Source organism: Bombina bombina, chromosome 8, assembly GCF_027579735.1.
Source record: "Bombina bombina isolate aBomBom1 chromosome 8, aBomBom1.pri, whole genome shotgun sequence".
In the NCBI taxonomy this organism is placed as follows: domain Eukaryota; kingdom Metazoa; phylum Chordata; class Amphibia; order Anura; family Bombinatoridae; genus Bombina; species Bombina bombina.
The window spans coordinates 316,928,989-316,945,760 of record NC_069506.1 but is presented as its reverse complement, the minus strand read 5'-3'; positions in this window follow the sequence as shown (position 1 = coordinate 316,945,760).

Genomic DNA, 16,772 nt, shown 5'->3' with positions numbered 1-16,772 from the left:
TATTTATTTTTAAATAGGAATAATTTATTAAAGTATAGTGTAGTGTTAGGTGTAATTGTAACTTAGGTTAGGATTTATTTCACAGGTACATTTCTCTTTATTTTAGCTAGGTAAGCTATTAAATAGTTAATAACTATTTAATAGTTATTGGACATGGTTAAAATAAATTGAAAGTTACCTGTAAAATAAATATAAATCCTAAGATAGCTAGAATATAATTATTATTTATATTGTAGCTATATTAGGGTTTATTTTAAAGGTAAGTATTTAGTTTTAAATAGGATTCATTTAGTTAATAAGAGTTAATTTATTTAGATTTATTTAATTAATATTTAAGTTAGGGGGGCGTTAGGGTTAGGGTTAGACTTAGGTTTAGGGGTTAATAATTTTATTACAGTGGCGGCGGCGTAGTGGGGGGCAGGATAGGGGTTAATAAATTTATTATAGGTGGCGACGGTGTAGGGAGGGCAGATTAGGGGTGAATAAATTTATTATAGGTGGCGACGGTGTAGGGGGCAGGATAGGGGTTAATACATTTAATATAGGTTGCGGCGGGTTCAGGGAGCGGCGGTTTAGGGGTTAATACATTTATTATAGTTACGGTGGGCTCCGGGAGCGGCGGTTTAGGGGTTAATATGTATAGAGTAGCTTGCGGTGGGCTCCGGGAGCGGCGGTTTAGGGGGTAATAACTTTATTTAGTTGCGGCGGTGTAGGGGGGGTCAGATTAGCGGTGTTTAGACTCGGGGTACATGTTAGGGTGTTAGGTGTAGACAGCTCCCATAGGAATCAATGGGATGTCTGTCAGCAGCGAACTTGTACTTTCGCTATGGTCAGACTCCCATTGATTCCTATGGGATCCGCCGCCTCCAGGCTGGCGCTTTGAAAACCAGGTACGCTGGGCCGTAAAAGTGCCGAGCGTACTTGCTAGTTTTTTGATAACTAGCAAAAGTAGTGAGATTGTGCCGCACTTGTGTGCGGAACATCTGGAGTGACGTAAGAATCGATCTGTGTCGGACTGAGTCCGGCGGATCGAAGTTTACGTCACAAAATTCTACTTTTGCCGGTCTCGAGCCTTTGATAACTAAGGCGAATCAGCCGCGCCACAAATACGCTGCGGAATTCCAGCGTATTTGAGGTTGACGGCTTGATAACTAGGCCCCACAGTCACAGTTAACTGCTTCTGATGTGTAGAACAGAAGATCTTGATTGCGGAGAGAAACAGCAAGTATATATATATATATATATATATATATATATGTGTGTGTGCGTGTGTGTACATATATATTTACAAATTTATATGTGTATTTATGTATTTACAGACATATATACACACATAAATACACATTTATACATATATGGACATATATTGAAGTGCATTGGAGCTCTTTGCAGTCAAGTAGATGAAAACATGTAAAATCATATTAATGCAATAATCATATTTAACAAAGTGTTTAACTATGTATTTACTGTAAATATATATATTGTACCAAAATACCATCAGATATATGTAGAAATATGTATTTATCTATACCTATATATAATCATGTATATATAGGTATATATATATATATATATATATATATATATATATATATATATATATATATATATATATATATATATATATATATATATATATTGTACCAGAATACCATCAGATATATGTAGAAATATGTATTTATCTATACCTATATATAATCATGTATATATAGGTATATATATATATATATATATATATATATATATATATATATATATATATATATATATATATATATTTTGTACCAGAATACCATCAGATATATGTAGAAATATGTATTTATCTATACCTATATTTAATCATGTATATATAGGTATATATATATATATATATATATATATATATATATATATATATATATATATATATATATATATATATATATATATATATATATATATATATATATTGTACCAGAATACCATCAGATATATGTAGAAATATGTATTTATGAATAAATAGAACATATTTGGCGGGGGGGGGCTGTTTTTTTTAGAGAGTGGCGAGTGGAGATTGTTTAGTAGAGTTAAAGGGACATGAAACCAAATGCTCTTCTTTCATGATTCAGACAGAACATACAATTTAAAAAAAGTTTCCAATTTACTTCTTTTATTAAATTTGCTTCATTCTGATGTTATTCTAGATAGGTAGGTAGTGTGCTAGGTAGGTAGTGTGCACATGCCTGAGTATAGTGCTGCAGGCACATGCATGCTCCTGGACTTACCTTCCGTTTTTTTTTAACAAAGGATAACAAGAAAACTAAGAAAATTTAATAGTAAAGTTGTTTAAAATTGAATATTCTATCTGAATCATGGCAGAAAAATGTTGGATTTTATGTCCCTTTAAGGACTAATGTAATGGATAAGGCAGTGTTTTAGGATCAGGACAGTCATAAGCGCTACTTTCTGGGGGACATAATTAGGGAACTAATCTTTTGATGAATGAGATGGCCGATTTGTTCTTTTAAAGAGGGTATTATCAGGAATTTATATTTGAACATATGGAAAAGGGTTTCTAGCATTTCTAGACAATATTTAAAGGGACATACTACCCATATGCTAAAGCACTTGAACGTTATGCAGCCAGTATAACTGTAAAATTCTAACATAAACATATTACCTCAACATGTTGATGTAAAAAGGGAAGTTAATTGACCACAACATTTCTTCAGCTCACAATAGTAAGTGCTCTGTGAACAGATACACTTCAGCTTCTGTTCAGCTGAAAGTTGGAAAACAAAATAGCCAATCAGCATCAGCAGTGGTGAGGTCATACGTTTGCTTTGCTGTGATCTCTTGAGATTTCACTGAAATCTCATGAGATTTTATAGTAAACTTTCTTAAACTGAGTAGGAAAATAGCATGGCTGTGCCTGCAATATCTAAAGCACACTCCCTTGCTAGGACTAGCATCCTGATTGGCTGCTTAAAGTCTTTTTACAGTGGGGGTTTGAATACCTAGGACATTTTGACATAGAGATGTTCAGGTGATATTTTCTAGTCAGACTTTTACATCTATACTGCATCACTTTCAAATGCTTTAACATTTGGTTATCATGTTCCTTTAATTCAATCAAAGAAAAAGCAGAATACTAAGGCCAATAAACATATAGTTTTTGTCTCTGAGGTCCATCAAGATAGTAGGAAAATAATTGCAATCATTGATAAATACTAGAATTATTTAAAAATAAAATATCCTGAAATTGCTGTCTTTCAATCCCCTCCTATGCCAGCATTTAGAATGGCCAAAAACTTGAGAGATTAAATATTTTATGCTGATAATGGTCCATCTAAATTAATTAAACAAAGTTTTCTTACTAAACCCAAGCATGGTTGTTTTCCATGTTGGGTTGTATTAATTGTAATACTATGATAAAGGGTCTTTTCCAAAAACTGGGAAGACATTTCTCATAAAGAGATACTTCACCACTAATACAGAGTATGTTATATACGTAATAAAATGTCCCTGTGGAAAAATGAATATAGGTAAATGTACCAGAAGTATCAAGGTCTGTATCATTAAACGCAAATCTACTATCAGACAAAAAGATAGATCTGCTCCAGTAGCATATAATTTTCTGGAGGCAGCTCTATAATATATCTCAATTATCTCAACTGGTATTGAGACAATGTAGAGGAGGTGATGGACAGAGACTCCTCAAGTGTAGAGAGACCTTTTGGATTCATACCTTAAAAACATTACAACCTGTTTGTATGAACAGAGAGATTGATTGGTCTTCCTTCATTTGAGCAGTATACATACTATGGCCTAGATTTGGAGTTCGGCGGTAAAAGGGCTGTTAACGCTCCGCGGGTTTTTTTCTGGCCGCACCATAAATTTAACTCTGGTATCGAGAGTTCAAACAAATGCTGCGTTAGGCTCCAAAAAAGGAGCGTAGAGCATATTTACCGCAAATGCAACTCTCGATACCAGAGTTGCTTACGGACGCGGCCGGCATCAAAAACGTGCTCGTGCACGATTCTCCCATAGGAAACAATGGGACTGTTTGAGCTGAAAAAAAACCTAACACCTGCAAAAAAGCAGCGTTCAGCTCTTAACGCAGCCCCATTGTTTCCTATGGGGAAACACTTCCTACGTCTGCACCTAACACTCTAACATGTACCCCGAGTCTAAACACCCCTAACCTTACACTTATTAACCCCTAATCTGCCGCCCCCGCTATCGCTGACCCCTGCATTACACTTTTAACCCCTAATCTGCCGCTCCGTAAACCGCCGCCACCTACGTTATCCCTATGTACCCCTAATCTGCTGCCCTAACATCGCCGACCCCTATGTTATATTTATTAACCCCTAATCTGCCCCCCACAACGTCGCCGACACCTGCCTACACTTATTAACCCCTAATCTGCCGAGCGGACCTGAGCGCTACTATAATAAAGTTATTAACCCCTAATCCGCCTCACTAACCCTATCATAAATAGTATTAACCCCTAATCTGCCCTCCCTAACATCGCCGACACCTACCTTCAATTATTAACCCCTAATCTGCCGACCGGAGCTCACCGCTATTCTAATAAATGTATTAACCCCTAAAGCTAAGTCTAACCCTAACACTAACACCCCCCTAAGTTAAATATAATTTTTATCTAACGAAATAAATTAACTCTTATTAAATAAATAATTCCTATTTAAAGCTAAATACTTACCTGTAAAATAAATCCTAATATAGCTACAATATAAATTATAATTATATTATAGCTATTTTAGGATTAATATTTATTTTACAGGCAACTTTGTAATTATTTTAACCAGGTACAATAGCTATTAAATAGTTAAGAACTATTTAATAGTTACCTAGTTAAAATAATAACAAATTTACCTGTAAAATAAATCCTAACCTAAGATATAATTAAACCTAACACTACCCTATCAATAAAATAATTAAATAAACTACCTACAATTACCTACAATTAACCTAACACTACACTATCAATAAATTAATTAAACACAATTGCTACAAATAAATAAAATTAAATAAACTATCTAAAGTACAAAAAATAAAAAAGAACTAAGTTACAGAAAATAATAAAATATTTACAAACATAAGAAAAATATTACAACAATTTTAAACTAATTACACCTACTCTAAGCCCCCTAATAAAATAACAAAGCCCCCCAAAATAAAAAATTCCCTACCCTATTCTAAAATACAAATATTACAAGCTCTTTTACCTTACCAGCCCTGAACAGGGCCCTTTGCGGGGCATGCCCCAAGAATTTCAGCTCTTTTGCCTGTAAAAAAAAACATACAATACCCCCCCCAACATTACAACCCACCACCCACATACCCCTAATCTAACCCAAACCCCCCTTAAATAAACCTAACACTACCCCCCTGATGATCTTCCTACCTTGTCTTCACCATGCCAGGTTCACCGATCCGTCCTGGCTCCAAGATCTTCATCCAACCCAAGCGGGGGCTAGACATCCACTGAAGAAGTCCAGAAGAGGGTCCAAAGTCTTCCTCCTATCCGGCAAGAAGAGGACATCCGGACCGGCAAACATCTTCTCCAAGCGGCATCTTCTATCTTCTTCCATCCGATGACGACCGGCTCCATCTTGAAGACCTCCAGCGCGGATCCATCCTCTTCTTCCGACGACTAGACGACGAATGACGGTTCCTTTAAGGGACGTCATCCAAGATGGCGTCCCTCGAATTCCGATTGGCTGATAGGATTCTATCAGCCAATCGGAATTAAGGTAGGAATTTTCTGATTGGCTGATGGAATCAGCCAATCAGAATATAGTTCAATCCGATTGGCTGATCCAATCAGCCAATCAGATTGAGCTCGCATTCTATTGGCTGATCGGAACAGCCAATAGAATGCGAGCTCAATCTGATTGGCTGATTGGATCAGCCAATCGGATTGAACTATATTCTGATTGGCTGATTCCATCAGCCAATCAGAAAATTCCTACCTTAATTCCGATTGGCTGATAGAATCCTATCAGCCAATCGGAATTCGAGGGACGCCATCTTGGATGACGTCCCTTAAAGGAACCGTCATTCGTCGTCTAGTCGTCGGAAGAAGAGGATGGATCCGCGCTGGAGGTCTTCAAGATGGAGCCGGTCGTCATCGGATGGAAGAAGATAGAAGATGCCGCTTGGAGAAGATGTTTGCCGGTCCGGATGTCCTCTTCTTGCCGGATACTAGGAGGAAGACTTTGGACCCTCTTCTGGACTTCTTCAGTGGATGTCTAGCCCCCGCTTGGGTTGGATGAAGATCTTGGAGCCAGGACGGATCGGTGAACCTGGCATGGTGAAGACAAGGTAGGAAGATCATCAGGGGGGTAGTGTTAGGTTTATTTAAGGGGGGTTTGGGTTAGATTAGGGGTATGTGGGTGGTGGGTTGTAATGTTGGGGGGGGGGTATTGTATGTTTTTTTTTACAGGCAAAAGAGCTGAAATTCTTGGGGCATGCCCCGCAAAGGGCCCTGTTCAGGGCTGGTAAGGTAAAAGAGCTTGTAATATTTGTATTTTAGAATAGGGTAGGGAATTTTTTATTTTGGGGGGCTTTGTTATTTTATTAGGGGGCTTAGAGTAGGTGTAATTAGTTTAAAATTGTTGTAATATTTTTCTTATGTTTGTAAATATTTTATTATTTTCTGTAACTTAGTTCTTTTTTATTTTTTGTACTTTAGATAGTTTATTTAATTTTATTTATTTGTAGCAATTGTGTTTAATTAATTTATTGATAGTGTAGTGTTAGGTTAATTGTAGGTAATTGTAGGTAGTTTATTTAATTATTTTATTGATAGGGTAGTGTTAGGTTTAATTATATCTTAGGTTAGGATTTATTTTACAGGTAAATTTGTTATTATTTTAACTAGGTAACTATTAAATAGTTCTTAACTATTTAATAGCTATTGTACCTGGTTAAAATAATTACAAAGTTGCCTGTAAAATAAATATTAATCCTAAAATAGCTATAATATAATTATAATTTATATTGTAGCTATATTAGGATTTATTTTACAGGTAAGTATTTAGCTTTAAATAGGAATTATTTATTTAATAAGAGTTAATTTATTTCGTTAGATAAAAATTATATTTAACTTAGGGGGGTGTTAGTGTTAGGGTTAGACTTAGCTTTAGGGGTTAATACATTTATTAGAATAGCGGTGAGCTCCGGTCGGCAGATTAGGGGTTAATAATTGAAGGTAGGTGTCGGCGATGTTAGAGAGGGCAGATTAGGGGTTAATACTATTTATGATAGGGTTAGTGAGGCGGATTAGGGGTTAATAACTTTATTATAGTAGCGCTCAGGTCCGCTCGGCAGATTAGGGGTTAATAAGTGTAGGTAGGTGTCGGCGACGTTGAGGGGGGCAGATTAGGGGTTAATAAATATAACATAGGGGTCGGCGATGTTAGGGGTAGCAGATTAGGGGTACATAGGGATAACGTAGGTGGCGGCGATTTGCGGTCGGAAGATTAGGGGTTAATTATTTTAAGTAGCTTGCGGCGACGTTGTGGGGGGCAAGTTAGGGGTTAATAGATATAATACAGGGGTCGGCGGTGTTAGGGGCAGCAGATTAGGGGTACATAAGTATAACGTAGGTGGCGGTCGGCAGATTAGGGGTTAAAAATTTTAATCGAGTGGCGGCGATGTGGGGGGACCTCGGTTTAGGGGTACATAGGTAGTTTATGGGTGTTAGTGTACTTTAGGGTACAGTAGTTAAGAGCTTTATAAACCGGCGTTAGCCAGAAAGCTCTTAACTCCTGCTATTTTCAGGCGGCTGGAATCTTGTCGTTAGAGCTCTAACGCTCACTGCAGAAACGACTCTAAATACCGGCGTTAGGAAGATCCCATTGAAAAGATAGGCTACGCAAATGGCGTAGGGGGATCTGCGGTATGGAAAAGTCGCGGCTGTAAAGTGAGCGTTAGACCCTTTAATCACTGACTCCAAATACCAGCGGGCGGCCAAAACCAGCGTTAGGAGCCTCTAACGCTGGTTTTGACGGCTACCGCCGAACTCTAAATCTAGGCCTATGTTTTTGGTGATTTTGACTTTGTAGAATGATTAGTTAAATGTTTATTTATGATGACTTAATAAAATATTTCTGTTACATTGCCCTAGGATATACTTTGTTGCAGCTTTCTATCTAATGATGTAGGTTCTTTATTTATTTGCCCTTTAGAGGGTGCTACAGTGATTTGATAGAAACTGTTGAATGTAATAAGGGTTAAAGTGAGGAGGAGTTTGTGATTTCACTGGTTCGTATAAATTTGTGCACTGCATTGTTTTAAATGTAAGAAAGATTGCATACTACAACCTACAGCACCTTGTACTGGTTCTTTACACGTGTGCTGGATGTTCTTGTGATTTTCTTGTGATGATGAATGAGATCAGTGTTGAGATAACATAATTATGGGTATTTTCAAATGTAGAGGTTGTGGTTAGGGTTAAACTATGTCTGGGAGATTAAACTAGGGTGAGGTTTAACTTAATGTTGAGAACATATTTATATATATATATATATATATATATATATATATATATATATATATATATATATATATATATATATATATATATATAATTCCTGAAAGATATAGTACACTACACAGTGCTACACCCCTAAATGGAAGCTGAAAAAAGATTAGTTCTCACATGAACTTCAGGTAAACTGGTATATGCAAATATCAGGATTTAAAGGGACATAATACTTACAGTACAACTCCAAAAATCCGGACTGCTTGGGGATTTGCCTGGTCTGTATTTTTGGATTTTCCGTATTCTCGGACATTGCTGATAAAATACCTGTAAATAAAAAAGAAGACGTGCTAATGTTTTTTATTATAAATAAATACTGTACAGATCACCTTGTTTATTAAAATAGAGTACTGCACCTGCATATGTACATTCCTTTCCGTTACAGGTATTTCTTTGGCACATGCTGAACTGCTTGTTCACGGAGCGCTAGCATCTGCTGCGCCCGGTGAACCGCTTGTGGATGGTGCTTCTGCTTTGCCCAGTGATTTCAGAGTGTTTCTCCTCTGCTTCTGTTTAGAACCCTTATCCACTTTAGGAAACATTGGTACAGTACACTACTGTACAATATAGTACAGTATATAGAGGTATAACAGTACTGTGCAGTGTAAAGATGGTAAATACCTGCACAGGTACCGGTCATGTATGGCAAACTGTAGTGCACAGTTGTGGAGCTCAGATTTCTCACTGCCTTCGTGTGCCGTCGCTTGTTGCAGCTCTGAATGCCAATTTGCACATGCGCAGTGACAAACCAACACCCGGAAGTTGTAATCACTCCAGAGTCCGGATTCTCAGGTTGTCCGGATTTCTGGAGTCCGGATTTTTGGAGTTGTACTGTATATGCTAAATCACTTGAAACTGATGCAGTATAACTGTAAAAAGCTGACAGGAAAATATCACCTGAGCATCTCTATGTAAAAAAGGAAGATATTTTACCTCACAATCTCCTCAGCTCAGCAGAGTAAGTTCTGTGTAAAAAGTTATACTCAGCTGCTCCCAGCTGCAGGTAAAAAAATTAAAAAAAATGAAGAAATGAACAGCAGCCAATCAGCATCAGCAGTGCTGAGGTCATGAACTCTTACTGTGATCTCATGAGATTTCACTTAACTCTAATGAGATTTCATAGTAAGCTTCCTTTACCTGATTGGTGAAATAATATGAGAGTGCACAATGCTCATCCCTTCTGCTGTCCTAGGACAGACACACTAAAATGCTGCTTAGAAATCCTTTACAATGGGAGGTGGCTACTGAGGAACTTTTGAGGTAAAATAACTTGCTTTTTTACATAAAGATGTTCAGGTGATATTTTCTAGACAACTTTTTACAGCTATGCTGAATCACTTTCAAGTGTTTAAACATTTGGGTATTATGGCCCTTTAAAAGGAGAGACACATCATTGTTAAAAAATGTAACAAGCAAACAAAACACCCTTGTTAGTTTCTATTGAAAAGAGTAACTATGGTTGGCTTATAATGTATCTGTATCTTATAATGTATCTGTTCTAACACATACTTATAACAGAAGAGTCTCACAAAAGTGTTATATTCCTATTCAGTACAGATAAACTATCGATGTGCTATATAGACGATAACAACAAGAGCACATAAATATCAAGAGCACATAAATGTCCATAAAACAAGAAGGTCAGTTCATTACAGTAGAAAGTACTTTCCCATAGGCACAATCACTTTAATCCAGGTATCCTATTAGGGGCTCACAATCGACTTACATCAAGTACCCTCAATCGAATGAGGTAAGGGTTAGGTAGTAGGTCACGGATCAAGATGTATCACTTTCCAAGAGGAGGCTTGAATCCTCAGCTTATTCGCAGTAACAGCACGCAAGACACCTCTCATCGATCACAACGTCAGCTTCCCCTCCGGTTTGTACAGTAATGTTATAAAGAGGGAAAAAACAGAGAGCACATAGTTTGATATTGTTTTAAATAAAACACATTTATTTTGAGAAACATAAAAAAATATGTTTCACTATTACCTGGGATTTAGGGCAGTGCTTGAGATTAAGGCCTCTATTTAACAAGGTCTGGCGGACCTGATCCGACAGTGCGGATCAGGTCAGCCAGACCTCGCTGAATACGGAGAGCAATACGCACACTCACAAGAGCTGCTGGTGCAATGCCGTCCCCTGCAGACTCGTGGCCAATGGGCCGCCAGCAGGGGGGTGTCAATCAATCTGATCATACTCGATCGGTTTGATTTCCGGCGATGTCTGTCCGCCTGCTCAGAGCAGGCGGACAGATTATGTAGCAGCGGTCTTTGTGACCGCTGCTTCATAACTGCTGTTTCTGGTGAGCCTGAAGGCTCGCCAGAAACACGGGGCATCAAGCTCCATTCGGAGCTTGATAGATAGGCCCCTAAGTGGCAGAAGTTTAATGGTTCACAAGCTGCAATGTTGTTATCAATAGTGAGTCTCACTGGATCTAGGTTCCTGATTGGTCACATTTGATAGCCAATTTTATGCACATGATGCAGAAGATACTAAAACATTGTATCACTTGATAAACCAGAAATTTGCCACTTTGCAAAATGAAAGCATATGAACACTGATTACTAGAAAAATTAGAAAAAAGGTGTGCATCACTTAGAAACTTAAATGGCTAGATTTAGAGTTCTGCGTTAGCCGTCAAAAGCAGCGTTAAGGTGTCCTAACGCTGGTTTTGGCCGGCCGCTGGTATTTAGAGTCAGGCAGGAAAGGGTCTAACGCTCACTTTCAAGCCGCGACTTTTCCATACCGCAGATCCCCTTACGCCAATTGCGTATCCTATCTTTTCAATGGGATCTTCCTAACGCCGGTATTTAGAGTCTTGGCTGAAGTGAACGGTAGACCCTCTACCGACAAGACTCCAGCCACAGAAAAAGTCAGTAGTTAAGAGCTTTATGGGCTAACGCCGGTTTATAAAGCTCTTAACTACAGTGCTTTAAAATACACTAACACCAATAAACTACCTAAGTACCCCTAAACCGAGGCCCCCCACATCGCCGCCACTATAATAAATATTTTAAAACCCTAATCTGCCGACCGCACACCGCTGCCACCTACATTATCCCTATGAACCCCTAATCTGCTGCCCCTAACATCGCCGACACCTACATAATATTTATTAACCCCTAATCTGCCCCCCCCAACGTCGCCGCTACCTTATCTACACTTATTAACCCCTAATCTGTCGACCAATCAGCCAATCAGATTGAGCTTGCATTCTATTGGCTGTTCAGATCAGCCAATAGAATGCAAGCTCAATCTGATTGGCTGATTGGATCAGCCAATCCGATTGAACTTGAATCTGATTGGCTGATTCAATCAGCCAATCAGATTTTCTTACCTTAATTCCGATTGGCTGATAGAATCCTATCAGCCAATCGGAATTCGAGGGACGCCATCTTGGATGACATCACTTAAAAGAATCTTCATTCGTCGGTAGTCATCGGAAGGCAGAGGATGTTCCACGCCGGAGGTCTTGAAGATTGAGGCGCTCCTCGTCGAATGAATGAAGATAGAAGATGCCGCTTGGATGAAGATGTCTGCCGGTCCGGGTGTCTTCTTCTGCCTGGATAGGATGAAGACTTCTGCCACTCCGGATGTCCTCTTTTGGTCCATCGGTGCCCGGCTGGGTGAACACAACTCAAAGTAGGGAGATCTTCAGGGGGGTTGTGTTAGGTTTATTTAAGGGGGGTTTGGGTTAGAGTAGGGGTATGTGGGTGGTGGGTTGTAATGTTGGGGGGGGTTGTATTTTTTTACAGGCAAAAGAGCTGATTACTTAGGGGCATGCCCCGCAAAAAGCCCTTTTAAGGGCTGGTAAAAGAGCTGGTTACTTTTTCATTTAGAATAGGGTAGGGACCTTTATTATTTGGGGGGCTTTTTTATTTTATTAGGGGGCTTAGAGTAGGTGTAATTAGCCTAATATTCTTGTAATCTTTTTTAATTTTCTGTAATTTAGTGGGTTTTTTTTTTGTAATTTAGTTTAGTTTATTTAATTGTATGTAATTGTAGGTAATTTATTTAATTAATTTATTGATAGTGTAGTGTTAGGTTTAATTGCAACTTAGGTTAGGATTTATTTTACAGGTAATTTTGTAATTATTTTAACTAGGTAGTTATTAACTATTTAATAGCTATTGTACCTAGTTAAAATAAATACAAAGTTGCCTGTAAAATAAATATAAACCCTAAAATAGCTACAATATAATTATTCGTTATATTGTAGCTATATTAGGGTTTATTTTACAGGTAAGTATTTAGCTTTAAATAGGAATACTTTAGTTAATAAGAGTTAATTTATTTCGTTAGATTAAAATTATATTTAACTTAGGGGGGTGTTAGGGTTAGGGTTAGACTTAGCTTTAGGGGTTAATACATTTATTATAGTATCAGCGAGGTCCGGTTGGCAGATTAGGGGTTAATACTTGAAGTTAGGTGACGGCGATGTTAGGGAGGGCATATTAGGGGTTAATACAATTTATTATAGGGTTTGCGAGGCGGGAGTGCGGCGGTTTAGGGGTTAATACATTTATTAGAGTAGCGGCGAGGTCCGGTCGGCAGATCAGGGGTTAATAAGTGTAGGTAAGGTAGCGGCGACGTTTGGGGGGCAGATTAGGGGTTAATAAATATTATGTAGGTGTCGGCGATGTTAGGGGCAGCAGATTAGGGGTTCATAGATATAATGTAGGTTGCAACGGTGTCCGGAGCGGCAGATTAGGGGTTAATAGTATAATGCAGGTGTCAGCGATAGCGGGGGCGGCAGATTAGGAGTTAATAAGTGTAAGGTTAGGGGTGTTCAGACTCAGGGTACATGTTAGGGTGTTAGGTGCAGACTTAGAAACTGTTTCCCCATAGGAAACAATGGGGCTGCGTTAGGAGCTGAAAGCTGCTTTTTTGCAGGTGTTAGGTTTTTTTCAGCCCAAACTGCCCCATTGTTTCTTATGGGGATATCGTGCACGAGCACGTTTTCCCAGCTTACCGCTACCGTAAGCAACGCTGGTATTGAGGGTTGAAGTGGAGCTACATTAGGCTCAACGCACCCTTTTTTGAGCCTAACGCAGCCCCTCAGACAACTCTAAATACCAGCATTGTTGGAAGGGTGCATTGGGAAAAAAAGCAGCGTTAGCTACGCGGGTCTTTACCGACAAAACTCTAAATCTAGCCGAAAGTAATTATGGCTAAAGAAAACAAAACGCAAATATATATGGTGAGTTGAAGTGTGACTGCTTTGAGTCAGTAGGGAATTCTATGGAGCCGATGATATTAGCATCAATTGATAGGATTGAGGTATCTGAGATGGTACGCATCACTGAGATGTTAATAATAATTCAGGATCACAGTATTCAATGTTTATTGTATAGGTTCTTTTAGTTGGAAGTAAAATGACAGACATTCAAGCCCAGCCTTACACGCCCATAAGCGATGACGTATCGCTTGGGGATTGGTAGAAAGGTATCGCAACTTGCCCTATTAGAGAGAGAAAATATCGGCATTTCAGTTAACACAATAATAATAAAAAAAAAAAAAGAATGTTGTATTTTTTAATAAAAGACACGAGAATATATTAAATTATTCAATATTAGATTTAAGGGTATACATTAAGGGCACAATGTGCTACACACATCAAGGAATTGGATTTTAACTATGTGTTTATATTGTATTGGTTTCATCATGAAATAACTATGCCTGACAAACATAAGGGTTAAATAGATATCTACACACATTAAGGGATTGGATTTTAACTATGTGTTTATATTGTATTGGTTTCATCATGAAATAACTATGTCTGACAAACATAAAAGTTAAATAGATATCTACACACATCAAGGAATTGGATTTTAACTATGTGTTTATATTGTATTGGTTTCATCATGAAATAACTATGCCTGGCAAACATAAGGGTTAAATAGATATCTAATTAAGGTGAAGAACAGCTGTGTTTAGGGGTGTATCCACCCTACTGTGTTTCTATTGGTTAAATGTAGTATATATTCTTGAGCTCTCAGTCAGGTTGTTAGATGCCTGAGGAAACAGCAAGCTAGCTGAGAAACTAGTTGCATTTTAATACACAGTGATATTTGTATACCCTGTGCTTTTAACCTTTTAATGACCACAGCACTTTTCCATTTTCTGTCCGTTTGGGACCAAGGCTATTTTTACATTTCTGCTGTGTTTGTGTTTAGCTGTAATTTTCCTCTTACTCATTTACTGTACCCACACATATTATATACCGTTTTTCTCGCCATTAAATGGACTTTCTAAAAATACCATTATTTTCATCATATCTTATAATTTACTATAAAAAAAAATGATAAAATATGAGGAAAAAATTGAAAAACACACACTTTTTCTAACTTTGACCCCCAAAATCTGTTACACATCTACAACCACCAAAAAACACCCATGCTAAATAGTTTCTAAATTTTGTCCTGAGTTTAGAAATACCCAATGTTTACATCTTCTTTGCTTTTTTTGTAAGTTATAGGGCCATAAATACAAGTAGCACTTTGCTATTTCCAAACCATTATTTTTCAAAATTAGCGCTAGTTACATTAGAACACTGATATCTTTCAGGAATCTCTGAAAATCCATTGACATGTATATATTTTTTTAGTAGACATCCCAAAGTATTGATCTAGGCCCATTTTGGTATATTTCATGCCACCATTTCACCGCCAAATGCGATTAAATACAAAAAATCGTTCACTTTTTTACAAATTTTTTCACAAACTTTTGGTTTCTCACTGAAATTATTTACAAACAGCTTGTGCAATTATGGCTTAAATTGTTGTAAATTCTTCTCTGGGATCCCCTTTGTTAAGAAATAGCAGACATATATGGCTTTGGCGTTGCTTTTTGGTAATTAGAAGGCTGCTAAATGCCACTGCGCACTACACGTGTATTATGCCCAGCAGTGAAGGGGTTAATTAGGGAGCATGTAGGGAGCTTTTAGGGGTAATTTTAGCTTTAGTGTAGTATAGTAGACAACCCAAAGTATTGATCTAGGCCAAATGCGATGAAATTAAAAAAAACGTTACATTTTTCACAATTTTAGGTTTCTCACCGAAATCATTTACAAACAGCTTGTGCAATTAGGGCACAAATGGTTGTAAATGCTTCTCTGGGATCCCCTTTGTTCAGAAATAGCAGACATATATGACTTTGGCGTTGCTTTTTGGTAATTAGAAGGCCGCCAAATGGCGGTGCGCATCACACATGTATTATGGCTAGCAGTGATGGGGTTAATTATGTAGCTTGTAGGGAGCTTGCAGGGTTAATTTTAGCTTTAGTGTAGAGCTTAGCCTCCCACCTAAAACATCAGACCCCCTGATCTCTCCCAAACAGCTTTCTTCCCTCCCCCACCCCACAATTGTCCCCGCCATCTTAAGTACTGGCAGAAACTCTGCCAGTACTAAAATAAAAGCTATATTTGGTCTTTTTTTTTTTTAGCATATTTACATATGCTGCTGTGTAGGATCCCCCCTTAGCCCCCAACCTCACTGATCCCCCACCAAACAGCTTTCTAACCCTCCCCCTCTGCCTTAATGGGCGCCATCTTGGGTACTGGCAGCTGTCTGCCAGTACCCAGTTTAGTCAAAAAAAGTATGTTTTGTTTTTTTTATTGCCCTTTTCTGTAGTGTAGCTTCCCCCCCCCCCAAGACCAACCCCCCACCCCTTCCAGAACCCTTAGATGATCATTTATTTTTTTAAAATATATGGGTTTTTTTTTTAACTTTTATTAACTTTTTTTTCTGCAGTGTAGCGGTTCCCTCCCGCTCCCACCCCATTCATGTGCCCGCCGCCCCCCATGCACGCGGAGTGCTCCCGTGCGCGCTCCCATCTGTCCCGCCCCCCTCCACTCCACTCGGCACATCGATGGCCGCCCACCCGCCTCCCAGACTTGCTCCTACCCACCAACGATACCGGCCACCGATATCCGGTGCAGAGAGGGCCACAGAGTAGCTCTCTCTGCATCGGATGGCCAAGGGGGGTTATTGCAGGATGCCTCGATATCGAGGCATCACTGCAATAACCGGAAAGCAGCTGGAAGCAAGCAGGATTGCTTCCAGCTGCTTTCCAGACCAAGGACGTACGCCACACGTCCTCGGTCATTAACTGTATTTTTTTGAGGACGTGTGGCGTACGTCATTGGTCGTTAAGGGGTTAAAGACCATTGTTTTAATAAAAGTGATTTTAAAACTTATCACTTGACTGAGAG